Source organism: Ursus americanus, chromosome 15, assembly GCF_024610735.1.
Source record: "Ursus americanus isolate L20-20 chromosome 15, mUrsAme1.1.p, whole genome shotgun sequence".
Taxonomy (NCBI): Eukaryota; Metazoa; Chordata; class Mammalia; order Carnivora; family Ursidae; genus Ursus; species Ursus americanus.
Genome location: NC_142141.1, coordinates 30,731,989 through 30,748,977, shown reverse-complemented (window position 1 = coordinate 30,748,977; position 16,989 = coordinate 30,731,989).

Genomic DNA, 16,989 nt, shown 5'->3' with positions numbered 1-16,989 from the left:
GTGATGGATAATCCTTTTAATGTACTGTTGGATTCTATTAGCAAGTATCTTGTTGAGGATTTTGGCGCCCATATTCATTAGGGAAATCGGTCTGTAATTCTCCTTTTTGAGGGGGTCTTTGCCTGGTTTGGGGATCAAGGTAATATTGGCCTCATAGAATGAGTTTGGTAGCTTTCCTTCTGTTTCTATTTTTTGAAATAGCTTTAGGAGAATAGGTATTATTTCTTCTTTGAATGTTTGGTAGAATTCCCCAGGAAAACCGTCCGGGCCTGGAGTTTTGTTATTTGGAAGGTTGTTTATCACTGACTCAATTTCTTCATAATTAATTGGCCTGTTTAAGGAATCAATTTCTTCCGGTTTCAATCTTGGTAGTTTATAGGTTTCCAGGAAGGATTCCATCTCTTCCAGATTGCTTAGTTTATTGGCATATAGCTGTTGATAAAAATTTCTAATAATCCTTCCAATTTCAATGGTGCTCGTCGTGACCTCTCCTTTTTCATTCATAATTTTAATAATCTGGGTCCTTTCTCTTTTCTTTTGGATAAGTCTTGCCAGTGGTCTGTCAATTTTATTGATTCTCTCAAAGAACCAGCTTCTAGTCCTGTTGATCTGCTCTACTGTACTTCTGGTTTCTGCTTGATTGATTTCAGCTCTAATTTTGGTCAACTGCTTCCTCGTGCGTGGATTAGGCCTGTCCCTCTGTTGCTGTTCCAGCTTCTTGAGGTGAGAATATAAAAACTGCATTTTAGATTTTTCTATTCTTTTGAGTGAGGCTTGGATGGCTATGTATTTCCCCCTTAGGACTGCCTTTGCAGTATCCCATAGGTTTTGGACTGTTGTATTTTCATTCTCATTGGTCTCCATAAATTGTTTAATTTGATTTTTGATTTCCTGGTTTATCGAGTCATTCCTGAGCAGTATGGCTCTTAGTCTCCAAGTGTTTGAGTTTCTTCCAAATTTTTCCTTGTGGTTGAGTTCCAATTTCAGAGCGTTGTGGTCTGAGAATATGCAGGGGATAATTTCAATCTTTTGGTATCGGTTGAGACCTGTTTTGTGTCCCAGAACATGGTCTATTCTTGAGAATGTTCCATGGGCATTAGAATAGAATGAGTATTCTTTGGTTCTGGGGTGTAGTGTTCTATATATATCTATGAGGTCCAACTCGTCGAGTATGGCATTCAAAGCCTTTGATTCTTTGCTTAGTTTTTGCCAGGGTGTTCTGTCTATTTCTGATAGTGGAGTGTTGAGGTCCCCTACTATTAATGTATTTACATTTATATGTCTCTTTATTCTGGATAAGAGTTGGCTTGTGTATCTTGCTGCTCCCCTTTTGGGGGCATATATATTTATAATTGTCATATCCACTTGTTGAATACTTCCCTTAAGAATAATATAGTGGCCTTCTGTGTCTCTAACTATAGTCTGTAGTTTAAAATCCAATTTATCTGATATGAGAATTGCTACCCCAGCTTTCTTTTGAGGACCATTTGCGTGAAAGATGGTACTCCATCCCCTTACTCTCAGTCTGAATGCATCTTTGGGTTTGAAATGAGTCTCTTGTAGACAGCAAATGGATGGGTCATTTCTTTTTATCCAATCTGCAACCCTGTGGCACTTTATGGGATGGTTCAAACCATTTACATTAAGACTGATTACTGAGAGATATGATTTTAATGTTGCCATGTTGCCAGTAAAGTCTTTGTTTGTATTGGCTGTGACTTTCTGTTCTGTATCACTCTTGGGGCCTTTTTACTTTTATAGAACCCCCCGTAATATCTCCTGTAGGGCTGGTTTCTTAGTTACAAAATTGGTTAGTGACTGGCGATTCTGAAATGTCTTTATTTCTCCATCAATTCTGAATGACAGCCTTGCTGGATAAAGGATCCTTGGCTGCATGTTTTTCTCTGAAAGAGCTTTAAATATGCTCCCCCAACCCTTTCTCTCATTCCAGGTCTGTGTAGACAGGTCTGACGTAATTCTGATGCTTTTGCCTTGGTACTTGAGAAATTTCTTTGCCCTGGCCGCTTTCAATACTGTATCCTTGCATCTAATATTTGCGAATTTCACTATGACGTGACGTGGCGTAGGTTTGTCGTGGTTGAGCTTGGGAGGGGTCCTCTCTGCCTCTTGGACACGAATGTTTGTTTCCCTTGCTAGATTAGGGAAGTTTTCAGCTATAATTTGTTCAAATATCTCTTCTAGACCTCTGTTTTTCTCCACCCCCTCGGGGATGCCGATGATTCTAACATTGGATCGTTTCATTGAGTCAGTAATCTCCCGTAACCTACATTCGTGGGCATGGATTTTTTTAAGACCATCTTCTATTTTCATTTTTTCCGCTATTAACCCATCCTCCAATTCACTAACCCTTTCCTCTGCTTCTGCGACCCTGGCTGTCAGAGCCTCTAGTTTTGCCTGCATTTGGCTCATAGAATTTTTAATTTCTGTCAGATTCGCTCTCATTTCTGTCCTTAGGGATTCTATATTCTCAGTAACCTTTTCGTTTATACTTTTTTTCAATTCTACTCATCATTTTGACCATCGTTACTCTGAATTCCATTTCTGATAATTTGGTTACATCCATATCCATTATTTCTGTGGCAGAGGCCACAGTCTCACTGTCTTTTCTTTGCTGGGGGGGGCTTCTCCTTCTTGTCATTCTGATGAAGAGAGGTTGCGGGGTTTCCAGAGCCCAAATTATTGACTGGGTCCCAGGCCGTGCCCCTTGTTTTATAGGGATCTTAGGGATGTGGGCTTCTTCTTTAAAGATTTTATTTATTTATTTATGTGGCAGCCAACCAGCGAGAGAGGGAACAGAAGCAGGGGAGTGAGAGAGGAAGAAGCAGGCTCCCAGCGGAGGAGCCCGATGAGGGACTCCTTTCCGGAACGCCGGGATCACGCCCTAAGCCGAAGGCAGGCGCTCAATGACTGCGCCACCCCGGCGCCTCGGGTTGTGGGCTTCTTGATTTTTCAGCCTGCCTTCTGTGTTCTGGGGGAGGGGCCTGCCGCGCCGATACTCAGGCAGCCCTGTTTGGGTAGAGTCTCCTTGTCCCCTGCGAGGGGGGATGGGGATGGGCACTCCCTGAGCCGGTATTTCCAGGCTTTTGTTCTCTGGCGGCTTTCCCTGGCGGTTTGCTGTGCCTCTTCTGAGAGTCAGAGCAGCAGCGGCCGAATTTCAGCCTCTGTCACGGAACAGAAGGATTGCGGCCCGTTCTCTACTAATGTTCTGGCCACTTTAACTCTGTTTCTGTTGGTGCTGCTCAACCCTGCAGCGACCCGGGATGTGCGCCCCACACCCGGCGTCCCAGCCCTCACTTCCAGGGCCGGCGCGTCTCTGTCCTTTGTGTTTCTAATGCCGCCAGCCGCCCCGCGCGCGCTCCCGGATCTCCCGGTCTCAGTCTGGATCCAGTGAGCGCACCGGGATTCCGGGGTTCGGCGAGATGCCTGGTGGCGCGCGCACCCGGCTCACGGTCTCAGTCTGCTGTTTTGCGGGTGCCGTCCACGAGCCCCGCCCGCTCTCCCGTGCAAGTGGCTACCGCTTCCCGGCGCCCGAACACGGCGGCTCCCTCCCCCTTCCGTTTATCTTCCGATATCTGTGCACAGTTTCATGGCTCCCCGCTTCGTACCTCAATACTCAGCGCTGGAGATGTTCATTTGTAGAGATCCAGATGCGTCTTCTGAATGTGTTGGTCTTGAATAGGCTAACCAACATTGTGAATCTCAGAGAACAGAATACTATAGGCACAATTTTTTGGATTTATTTGACTTTTTGACCTCAGAAACCCCCTTCCTTGTTTTTTTCATTATAGATTTTCACTGCACTTATGTCTATTGAAACTGTAAGTAATGAACTAGATCTTAATCAATTAGGCCCTTGACAGAGATGACTGCTCCCCTCTGTAGCACTTAAGAAATTGCTCCCATTTTCTATTGCTAAAACCCAAAAATTCCATTTGATTTAGTGGTATCAAGAAAATACAGCCACAATTTGCATGATGGACTTTTGACTATAACAAGATAAAAAATAATGGGGGAGAATATTGACAGATTATATAATTATTTCTCCTGTTGTCTTGTGAATATATTTGTATGGCCCAGCAAGCTTCCCCTCTTCCCCTAATTTGGTATAGATTGTGTAATTCCTTCTTTAGAAATTTGCAAGGCCAAATGCTGAGAGGTAAAGCCAGGTAGTCTAACTGATACGGCCTACTTCTTCATTATCCACTTTGGTTTAACCGCCATGAGAACACAGACTTGAGAAAACACTATGGAAAACAGGGGACACATAGAAATAAATGTGTTTTTTTCCCCTCAAAGCTCTTAAATGCACATGAATTCTCCAAAGCTGGTAAGCACTCTAAACATTTGAGAAAGAATAAAAAATAAGGAAATGAGTCAAAATTAAAAAAAAAATAGTTTGTAGAGATATGGAAGGAAGAGAGAGAGATGAAAGTGATGATTCTTTTTAAAATTTTATGACTCTAACTCTTGCAAAGTAGGTCATCCATAAAACTGATGCACCTTATAGAGTAAATCTTGTGGCATTCTCTACACAGATAAACATTGCTAAATATCTTCCGGCAGTATCACATGACAATGAGTTTCTTGACAGGTGATGCAAGGTCAGTTTTAGGAGGCAAAACCCACAAGAAAAAAAAGGAATAAAATGATTCCTTGTTTTCAGTTTGCTCCATCCCTTCAAGGGAAAAGCATTTTGCCAAACCGTATTTTTTTCAAAAGTAATAGTTTGGTCTCCTCCACCCAGGCAAGGTCAATTCAACCTCAGAAACAATGTTCTATCTTTGACTGTGGCAAACTCTTGTCGTCTCCATGTGGGAACAAGAAGAGGAGTCCAGCCCATTACTTTGTTCAATTTCACATCCCCACGGAGGCATAGCAAATAACGGCAGAGGAAGAATTCAAGATTCCAGTTCCCAAATCCAGGCCATTATTATTTTAAATCTGGATTGAAGGAATAATACCCATGTACTGGATTGAAGGAATAATACTTATGTGCAATGCAAATAAAGGATTCAACATTAATATCATCAGGAACACTCTGAATAATTTCCTATAGAAAGCAAACTTAATAGAACTCATTGTCACCAAGTGCTCCTGGAAGCCAAAAGATGTTAACACCCACACCCAAGTCAGCATTTAATTAAGCCAATACTTACTTCTCTGGGGCAGTCTTATCAGGGCCCATTCACATTGATTGCTTCCAAATCTAATGATTCGTCAAATAACAGTAAGAAACTATAAGTCCTCAGGAGGTAACTAGAAAGCCAATATATACAAATGTTGTATTCACTGTATTTTGATGTCACAAATCCAAGACTGAAACTCTGTCATCAAATATGAAAAGATTCTGCTGTTAAATGACTCAAAATGAACTTCTCCTTTGAGCTTTAAATGTCTTGTAGGGGAAACTTTGTCAGGATCATTGTTTCTCTGAATGCTTCAAAACAGCACCCATCCCTCCCCACTCTCAGTGGCTCTTCTGGGACATCTTGCTACTGAGAGGCCCTTCACAAGCTGTTGCCATTTTCCCCAGATGCTGTGACTTCAGCTGTCTGATTTTAATGATTTCTGCCTAATGGGTCACACCTATTTTTAATGCAGAGAAAATACGTCTATGAGTACAGGAATCACACTGTACACTGAGTATTTCACAGGTAATATATAAATGTATTATGTATCCCCTGGGCTCTTAGGACTATAGGGTATACTGTATAATTAAGCTTGTGCCATTGTAGTGGATTATAGATGTTGTTTATTAGATCATTTAATATTAAAAAGAAGAAGGAAAAACTTCAGAATGTACCACTCCCAGATAGCCATATACCTTTTTAAAAATACATCTATTTATTGTAGACTACTAATTTGATATCTTCTTTAAAAAGATATTCAAGAATATACATTAAATAGATAAAATAAATGTAAATGCAGTAACATTTTTTTTAAGAATTCTTAATTGTAATTACTAATCTAAAATACATAGTGACAATAGTATGATTATAATTCCTTTATATTTTTGAAATTTTAATTTAATACTTTGTGGTAAGGTGGATTGGAAATCTTGATTCTAAGTTCTGTACATTTCTGCACTTTATCTTAATAACTAATATATCTGTAGAATTTACTTCTAAAAGATACATCGATCTGAAAGGTTGTAAACCATAGATAAGATTTATTAAAGCAGGACAACCCATTTTTTCAATTATAAAACCCATAACTTTTAAAAAGAATTGGCTCTAACTTTTTGACTTTTCTGATCTCAGTTTTTCTTTCAAGTTCATTGTGATGCTAATGAATTTTTATATATCTAAAGAAAGCTTTCAAAACCTACTAAAACTCTCCATTTAAAAAGCTTAAAAATTCCACTTTCAGGTCCTTTAAGAATAGATGTGAGTGATTTAGAAATGGCTCATTTTCATTATTAAAACCAAAAATGATTTGAAATATTTTAAAGATAATCTCTTTACAGCAAAAGTTTTCTTTTGCTTATTCTTGTTTTTTAAATAATGTATTTTTGAAAGAAGAGATTAAATTTTATGTTAAAATTCATTTTGCAGATTGAAAGAAACCACACCAAAAAGCTACAAATTGTGTGATCCCAATTATATGACACTCTGGAAAAGGCAGACTATGTGATAGAACACAGATCTGTGATTTCAAGGATTGGGGTTTTGGGGAGTGGCTGTTGACTACAAAAGGGTCACACATAGAAAATTTTAGGGTGATGGGATTGTATTGTATAATTTGGTAATTGGGAGATGTGACCCTGCACAGGTCAAAACCAGAGAGTGTACTGAACTATAAGAAACTTAAACATCAACCATGATGTCAAGAATCTCAGGATAGGAGTGTGTCATGCGTGGATGACATTACCTTACTGAAAAGGTAGGGAAAAGGAGCTGACCTAAGTAACCTGGGAAACCATTGTTTTGACTGATTGCTATAAGTCTACCAACACAATGAACTATAGGTAAGCACCCTACACCATTTGGTAAACCATTCCCCAATGGGGCACATGATAGCAGTTCTAAAACTACTGTACAGGGGCGCCTGCGTGGCTCAGTCATTAAGCGTCTGCCTTCGGCTCAGGGCATGGTCCTAGAGTCCTGGGATCGGGCCCCACATCAGGCTCCCTGCTGGGAGCCTACTTCTTCCTCTCCCACTCCCCCTGCTTGTGTTCCCTCTCTCACTGGCTCTCTCTCTCTCTGTCAAATAAGTAAATAAATAAATAAAATCTTAAAAAAAATAAATAAAACTACCGTACATGTGTACTGAGGTTAAATAAATAAGTAAATAAAACCTAGATAATAGTAATCAAGTTTCTCACTGTCAGAAAAAGAAGTCATATATAAACCAGCGAGGATTAGAACAACCCCTATGGTGCTGGATTAGAGTTAGAAATCCCAGTGTAAACTCATGTTTATTTAATACAGGTATACAGATTATAAACACATGAATAAATATACATGTATGTATACATTGGATAGTATATGCAGACATTCACTAGCTCTCTCCAAAGAAGTCCTAGAGGCAGTAGCAATGAACATACCTAATTCCTGGATTTATTTTGTAGATACCATTCTCCAATAATAGGAAGCAGTGCTCCCTGAAGAAATAGCTGATTCTAAGATGAGGATGAGGCTGGGGGCATGTCTAAATGACACAGGAGACAATCTGTAAAACTCCCAATGGCCAAAGCTGGAACAATTTGACCAAGAAAATAAATAATGATAATATTGGATTAAAACCCAAAGTATAAAATAAACACCCATAAATCAACACTGATATAAATGATTGAATAAATAAATAAACTGAGGAGAAGGGATAGGTTTTCCTTTAAAAGAAGTCCGAATAATAAATGTAGAAGGAATGAGGGAAATAGAAAGGCACCCTCAGAATATCACAGATTTTATTTATTTATTTGAGAGAGAGAGAGAGCGAGCAAGTGAGAGAGAGCATAAGTAGGGTGAAGGGCAGAGGGAGAAGCAGACTCCCCACTGAGCAGGGAGTCCAATGTGGGACTTGATCCTGTGACTCTGGGATCATGACCTGAGCTGAAGGCAGACGCTTAACTGACAGAGCCACCCAGGCGCCCTGAAATATTTTATGAAATACTAAAAGGTGTAAAGAGACAAGTAAATGATTTTAATTGCATAATCTGGGCATATCCAGTAGTAACTTTGTGTCCTATTCCCTGCCAGCATGTTCTGATATAATACATAGGTATGTGTGTATTAAATATGTTCAGGATGACTTTTCACCAAGTCCTGCAATAAAGGTATCTGTAGTGAGAGTGTTCATGGGTAACTGCAGCAAGGGGGTCTTCCTCAAAAGGGGACAGCAATACCAATACACAGTCTTTTCAATACTATATGTATTTAATGTCATTTAATCATAACAACAGTTTCATAATGAAAGTGCTTTAATTATGAACACAATTTTGCAGAAGAGGAGAAGCCCTCACTAGTAGTGTGTAGGGGAGCCCTGGCTTGATCACAGGAGTCTGCCTAGATAGATCCTATTGTTAACCATTATTCTACATTGCCCCCGTAAGTTTGCTTTTATAATTCATCCCAGGCACAAGTCTGAGAACTTTAAACTAAGTCATGGCTTGAATCGTATGGACCCCTGTGTCATGTGAAGTAATGCTACAAATTCCTAAGAGTCCTGGCTGGTATTGTACAACTCTCAGTCTGTACCGTTGAGCTCAATGCCAAGGAAATGTTTGCTTTTCACCTGGAAAAGTGGGTTCTATCCACCTTATCCTGCAAGTGCGATTGTCAGAGTCACAACTTAGTGTATGAGGCGTTCCTCATCTTGGGTGAGCCTCTGGGCTCAGATGTTTGCCCACCTCCCTACTCCCACTCCTGAAGATGAATATTTGTAAAATGTTTAAACAATGAATGGTAATACTTACCATAGACTATGTGAGTCTTTTCCTTTGAGGAATAAAAGAATCCAAGAATAGAATCTTAAGAATTTTACAGAGAAGTTTATTTTGGTGCTTTGGAAAGGTAACTAAGAAACCGAGTGATGCCAGCAGCAATGGGCATGTACTTTGAAATAGAATAGATGCCAATCCATGATCAATTCAATAGTTCCTTTTCATTTTTTTCAAAAGACCTGGACTGCCAAACACTGAAAATAGTATTTTAAAATTTGTAATGTCTCTTTGGTCTCTCCTTTGCACTCTATGAGTGCCCTTTAATATTTCTTGCAGGACTGGTTTAGTGGTCACAAACTCCTTTAGTTTTTGTTTGGGAAATTCTTTACCTCTCCTTTTATTGTGAATAAAATCCAGCCCTGCTGGATAGAGTATTCTTGGCTGCAGATTTTTCCCATCAGCACATTGAATATATCATGCCACTCTCTTCTGACTTGGCAAGTTTCTGTTGAGAAATCTCCAGCTAGCCTTATGTGTTTTCCCTTGTAAGTTAAGGACTTCTTTTGTCTTGCTGCTTTTAAGATTTTTTTCTTTACCACTATATCTTGCAAATTTAATTACACTATGTCTTGATGTTGGCCTGCTTTTGTTGATTTTCATGGTAGTTCTCTGTACTTCCTGGATCTGGATGTCTGTTTCCTTCTCCAGATTAGGGACATATTCTGCTATCCTTTCTTGTCTTTAATAAATCAGAGAAAATCTCCAGAAACAACAAAACAAGTAATAAAATGGCAATAAATATATATCTATCAATAATTACTTTGAACATAAATGGGCTAAATGATCCAATCAAAAGATGTAGGGTGTCAGAATGGATAAAAAAACCAAGAACCTTCTATATGTCACCTACAAGAGATTCATTTTAGACCTAAGGACACCTGCATACTGAAAGTGAGGGGGTGAAGAAACATTTATCACACAAATGGATGACAAAAGAAAGTTAGAGTTGCAATACTTATATCAGGCAAACTAGACTTTTGATCTTGTATTGTTTTTATCCTGCTTTGGTATCAGGGTAGTACTGGCTCTACAGGGTAGAATGATTTTGAATGTGTTCCCTCTATTCCATTATTTGTAAGGTTTTGATAAAGATTGTCATTAATTATTTTTTTTTAATGTTTGGTAGAATTCACCAATGAAAGCATGTGGTCTTGGGCTTTTCTGTGCTAGGAGATGTTTAAATTCCTAATTCAACTTTCACTCTTGATATTGGTCTAAGAAGATTTCCTATTTCTTGGATTCAAGGTTCATGATTCCATCTTGGAAACTTGTGCGTTTTTAGGAATTATCTTTTTCCCCCCTAAGTTATCTGATGTGTCAGCATATAATGGTCTATAGTAATCTGTTATCACACTATGTATTTCTGTGGTTATCTGTTGTATTGTTTTCTCTTACATTTCTCATTTAGTTTTTGAGTCTTCTCTCTCTTTTTTTTCCTTAGTGTAGTTATTTTTTAAGATATTTTATTTACTTATTTTTCAGAGAGAGAGAGAGAGAGATCATAAGCAGGGGGGAATGCCAGCAGAGGGAGGAGCAGACTCCCCATTGAGCAGGAAGCCCAGTGTGGAACTCCATCCCAGGACGCTGGGATAATGAACTGAGCCAAAGGCAGACATTTAACTGACTAAGCCACCCGGGTCCCCTAGTTAATGTAGTTAAAGCATTGCAGATTTTGTTTATTTTTTTTGAAAAACTGGTCATTATTTTCCATGCTCTGTTATTGTTTATTCTGATCTCTATTTTATTTATTTCTGATTTTTCTTTATTTCCTTCCTCTACTAAATTTCAGTTAGATTTTTTCTTTTTTTAGTTTCTTGTGGTGTAATGTTAAGTTGTTTACTTGAACTTTTTTCTTCCTACAAGCATTTATAGTATAAATTTCACTCTAACATCTGTTTTTGCTGCATCCCATAGGCTTTGGAATATTGTGTTTTCTTTTCCTTTTGTCTTGAGACATATTTTGATTTGCTATTTGCTCTCTTTTTGAGTGTTCGCTTTGGCAGCACATATACTAATAATTGATTCTTAATTTGGCCCATTGCTTGTGCAGTAGTGGTTGTTTAATATTTACATATTAAATATTTAATATTAATATTGTAGATATTCCAGCTTTGTTTTATTGTTGATCTTTAGTTTTGTACCATTGTAGTTGGAAAATATATTTGGTATGATTTCATTCTTCTTAAATTTGTCCTATTTGTTTTATCTCTTTTCATGTGATTTAACCAAGGGATTCTTCTGCGTGTATTTGAAGAAAATGTGCATTTTATTTTTCTTGGATGGAATGTTTTATATATGTCTTTAGAACCATGGATTTTGAAGTACGCTTCAAGTAAAAAAAAAATCTTATTGAAAAGAAAAATAACTTTAACTGAGAGTACTCATTTAAAATAAAGCATATCGGGGCACCTGGGTGGCTCAGTCAGTTAAGCATCTGCCTTTGGCTCAGGTCATGATCCCGGGGTCTTGGGATCAGTCCCGTTTTGGACTCCCTGCTCAACTGGGACTCTGCTTCTCTCTCTCCCTCTGGCCCTCCCCCCCTGCTCCTGTGTGTGCACACTGTCTCTCTATCAAATAAATAAATAAAATCTTAAAAAATAAATAAAATAAAATAAAACATATCAGAGGGGAGGTGGGGGGGTGGGTGAGATAGGTGAAGGGGATTAAGAGTATATTAATCATGATGAGCACTGAGGTATGAAGTATTAGAATTGTTGAATCACTATATTGTACACCTGAAAATAATATAACACTGTATGTTAATGATACTAGAATTAAAATTTAAAACTTCATTAAAAATTTTCAAATAAATAAATAAATAGAATTTGTGATGTGAGGTGGTGGAGGCAGAAAAGAAGAGGTTGATTCGTAGCCCATTCAAAAACTCTTCCGGGCTGAAAATACCAGAGTAGGAACAGAGGATACAATAACTTGCATATTTATTGGCAAAATTGGCACTGATTGACCAGAACTTTTCTGAGTGGATTTTTCTTGATGAATAGCATCATGTGTTAAATTGAGTTTGAGTATTCATGGATGACTGCACTAAATTTATTTTTAAGCTTGGAAGCTTTCTAATTGTGTGTATAGCCGAGTAGCATAATTGACACTGTATGTTAAAAATAACCAACTTGAACACATTTAGTGTTTTTTGCTCCAGTAGCATAAAGCCAGCTGGGTATCTATAAAAACAAATTTGAATAGCCATATGTATGCTCATCAAGACGGTAATAATCTATGTTTTTAGGCACAAATAATTCAGTCATTTTATGAGTTCCAAATAGTGCAATGTCTATTGTAATGCTTGAAGTAAGATCATTTGAATCACTTGATCTTCTTTCACATGCAAATTCTTGGGTCTTGACTGCACCCTCCCCCCTCCATTATCTTCATGAGAAATAGAAACTACTGATCCACAAGCACCATCCTCCACACAAAAGTTTTCCTTACTAGAGCTCATTTTTCCTCTGAGTGACGTCAACACTTCTCGCGGCACCACTCATATTCCACTTGCTACATGAATCCTCTAGCACAGCTCGGTTCGTCGTCTCGTCCAAGGTGTGCACTTTTCAGATGAAGCGCGCTTGTAGCAAAACAATACTTACTAGAATTGTTAGAACATATGAATCTGAATTAAAATCATAACTATTTTTACAGGATGGAAAAAGGCGTTTTAAGTATCTTCACATTCTGCCGCTTTCCCAGGGCTCTGACCATATGAAGGGCCCATTAAGAATCTGTTGAATAAGCAACTTAATGAATTTGTGCCTCTTTATTAACAAACTTGATCCTAAGAGAACAGAAGAGCAATGTGCTGAACCAACAGAGCTGAGAGGCTTTCTCTAGGGTGTTAAACCAAGCCACTTATTTAGTCAGCCTGAAAATTCCGTGTAAAATGCTGTTGAACAAATGGAAAGGAGAGCTCTGTCGAGATGAATATTAAATATATGAGAGAGGACTTTAGTAACTTCTCACCTAATGAAAGCCGAGTAGCAGGTGTGTGCCACGTCTTCCCGTGGCAGTTACAAAATTTTAATTGTACAAATAACTCGTGCTGTATGTGCTGTGTTATCTTTATTCATAGTCTATAAATCAGGGAGAACGTCCAACTGGTTACCTGAAAGACAGAATACTGAAATAATATTGCCACAGCATAATTTTAATAGCTTTTTAACTTCATTTTAGCAAAATTCTGGAGAGCGTGCTGCTCCGGTACTAAACATTTATGGCCATAACGCCTTTCTTTTTCCTCTTTCCTCCTTCTCCTCTTCCTCCTCCTTCTTCTTCTTCGTCTTCATCTTCGTTTTCTTCTTCTTCTTTTTTCATTTTTGGAAAATGACAGCATTACCTTGGGAGAGGTCAGAAAAACTCTTCGCTATGCTTGTCATTCGTTGGCTTTAGGTAGCTGAAGGTTAAGATGACCGGACACACAAATGACACGAAGGAACTGTACAAGTTTCATTGCCAGAACATGCTTTCCATTCAAAGAGTTTCTTGTATTTTAAAATGTACCAGTACATGACCCATTGGTTTATTGCTGGGTTATGGGGTGAGTTATAGGATATTCAAAACAACTAGAAATATAAGAAACTTGTGGAAGGTAAGAAAAGCCATGAGGCCAAAGATTGAGCAGAGAACCTACAATACAGACGGTATGGATATCAGCTAGACAGCTGCCCAGCTTTCAAATGTGAAGACAACTGAAGGGGATTTCTATAGAATGACACCCATCTGTAGCCCACAGTGGCCCACTGTAAAACAAAGTAAGAATACCTAATTTAAAACTTTTATCTAATTTATTCTGTGAGTTAATTAAGGCTCACTCCTAGGCATTTTTCATAAAAACAACAGAATTTTAACATTGATACACTCCCCCAGGGCAAATTCAAAGGTGCACAATGATTCCTTTCCAAGGATAAAATCAGTTCTCATCTTCTTTATGTTAAGGTCTTCCACATTAATAGTTCATGCTCGCTCAGTTTGTATTATCCAGGGCTTTGGACCAACTAATTAGCTTTCTTAAATCTAGACACAATTTACATTGTAGCTCTGGGTTGTGACAAATGAGCCCTTCCAGCAAACAAATGATTTAAGAACAAGGAACGAAACAGTCTTATGTTTTAATTCTAAAACCAAACCAAACAAAAAAGCAGTCTAGTTTATGGATAAGAATGGGTAAAAACTGGGTCTATTTGGGAAGCAGGGATATAGATGCGATTCTCAGGATTACATGCGTAGCTAAAAGCCTTGTCAGAGCCTTTCAAAGAGCCATTCCAGAATTATTTGTACCATCTGCATGTGGTGGCAGAGCACGGAGCTGGAGCTAGAAGCAAGCAAGTATTTTCAGAATTCTGTTTTCACCAAAGCACCACCGTGTCAGAAGAAGACCCCTAGGAACTGGCGCTGGGGAGCACGGACTTCCTCTCTGTGCCTACAGAAAATGGTGAGAAAAGCCAGGCTTGCTGCTCGTTGTCCTCTTGAAGGAGATTTTGAACATGGAAGCCTGTGACCTTCTTCATTCCAAACATAGAAGGATTTATTGCATTTCATAGCGGGAGGATCTTTAAATGTTGTGACTCATTCAGAAAGAAGAGTTTTTTCATTATGGAAAACAAATTTATAGTCCTGCTGTGGTTGCTCTCAGGAGCAGTTTTATACTTTTATAACTCTGGTTTCTACTAAGCTCAACAAGGGAGGATTATCCTAGTGAATTGCAGACAGAGGTGCCACGTGGTCTCACTGAGGACACAGGCTTTTGCTGGATCATTGCCTTGGTTTGAGAAGCATTTGGAAGTGTTCAAAAACTATATTAGGGTAGGGGGTGTCTGGGTGGCTCAGTGGGTTAAGTGTCTGCCTTCAGCTCAGATCATGACCCCAGAGTCCAGGGATCGAGCCCCACATCGGGCTCTCTGTTCAGCGGAGAGCCTGCCTCTCACCCTGCTCATGCCCACTCTCTCCCTCTCTTTCTCGCAAATAAATAATTAAAATCTTAAAAAAACAAATCAAAACTATATTAGGATATTCAGCCTAAGAAGATACTATTATCAGCTGTTTCCAAACCCAGTATTCCAGTAGGAGATCATTCTTCATAAGGGGAGCTGTCAGTCACTTCCATTCTACATAGATTCAGTGAAGTTATTTGCTAAAGGTTGCAGAGCCAAGTTAATAGCAATAGAAGATAATTCCACCTTCACAATCATTAGCAGTTTTCCGTGTTCAGTAACAAGTTCACGAAAGCTGTAAAGCCATGACGGTTTAAAACTATGGCTCTCTGTGAAAATCTACTGAAAGAAAATAGTTGATGGTTGTTGATAATTAATTTCTTAAATTGTTTTCTCATCTCTTCTATTGCCTACAGGACATGCAGTAAAACTGGAAGTAGTAGTAGCAGCAACAGGACGAGAAGTAACAGCAGCAGCTCCAGTAGTAACACAGCAGCATCGCTATAGTGGTAGTAGCAGTAGTAGTAGTAGCAGTAGAGCTAGCTACAGTGGTAGTAGTAACAGCGACAGCAGCAGGATGTGTGTGTGTGTGTGTGTGTGTGTGTGTGTGTGTGTATAGTACATCATTAATTGAAGAACACTTTATTGTTAAAAAATGCTAACCATCATCTGAGTTTCCAGCAAGTCATAATCACTGATCACAGATCACCATAGCAAATATAGTGAAAAAGTTTGAAATAGTTTGAGAATGACCAATGTGTCACACAGGTTCTACACGAGCAAAAGCTGTTGGTAGAATGGCACCAATAGACTTGCTTGACGCAGGGCTGCCACAAACTTTCAATTTGTAAAATATGCAATATCTGTGAAGCCCAATGAAATGTGGTACGCCTGTATGAAGCACTTGACGTGCATTAGCTCATTTAATGCCCAGTATGTTTTATTGTTAGTACTGGGGAGAATTTTTAAGGTATTAAGAAACCTGAATTTGAGAACCTCCAAAATACAGTGTTTATCTTACCTGCCACAGTTCTGAAGCAACTGAGAAGTAAGACAAATGGTGGAAAATATTTTCTTTTTTATTGATAAAGTTGCATAGAACATTATTTATATATTTGAGCAAGTGAGTTTCCCAAAGGTGATCCTTTAAATTAGATGGATTGATCTGCCCTGGAGGAGCAGGAGAGAGTGTGTGCTCCTTGACAGCTCACTCCCAGGGGAAGGAAACACAAGAGGGCTGAGTTACGTGGGCTGAGCTTCTCCTCGCCCTCATCAGTCAGGTTGGGGATTTCACTCTGGTAGGGCAGAGGGAGTGTGGGACCAGAGATAGGTCAGGAATGAAACACTAATGAGCATTGGGGCAGGGGGGAAATGTCTTCCTTGCCCCCAAAGTTTTCAGATTTTTGTTGCTTCCTTGTCTGCCAGCTCGGCCCACTAGTCTTGACCATTAAGTCAATGTTCAAGATGTGATGAAAGCTCCCTCAAAGCGTGAGGCTAACAATCAAGGAGTCCTGCTACCCTTCCAATAAAATTATTCCATCAGTGTGTGTCTCTAAGGTTTGGAGTATGCCCTTGAGACCACTGGTTGACAGTAGAGATTTTGCCACTAGGTTTTCACTCAATGCATTTGGGCCCATTCTCAGATCAGGTACTATATTATATGCTTAAGAAAACATGCTTATTTCATTATACTGTCCTAACATAATACTAGATTCCTACAGGGAGGGAAGATTCCTATTAGACTTTCCATTTGCCCTTAATCCTGGTCTATTTTCATCCATCATACTAGAGCAACTCTCCCTATAAATACTGGGCATGTATTAACCTGGTAACAAGAGGAGAAGGCTATTTTTGAGGATAAGAGAAAACCTTCTCTGAAGTGGCTAATGGCATGTTAGGAAAGAGAAATGGGCAAGAAATATCTGAAACTGATCATTGGCAGTAGCGGATGTTTTCTTATGGAAGAGTGAACAGAAGCACTGACCAGATCAAATGTGACGTCAGTTCCAAACTCTAATGAATTGTCTTCAAAGGACAAGATCAGTTTTGTCATTAAAGTGTTAAAGGGCTTGACTACTACCACAC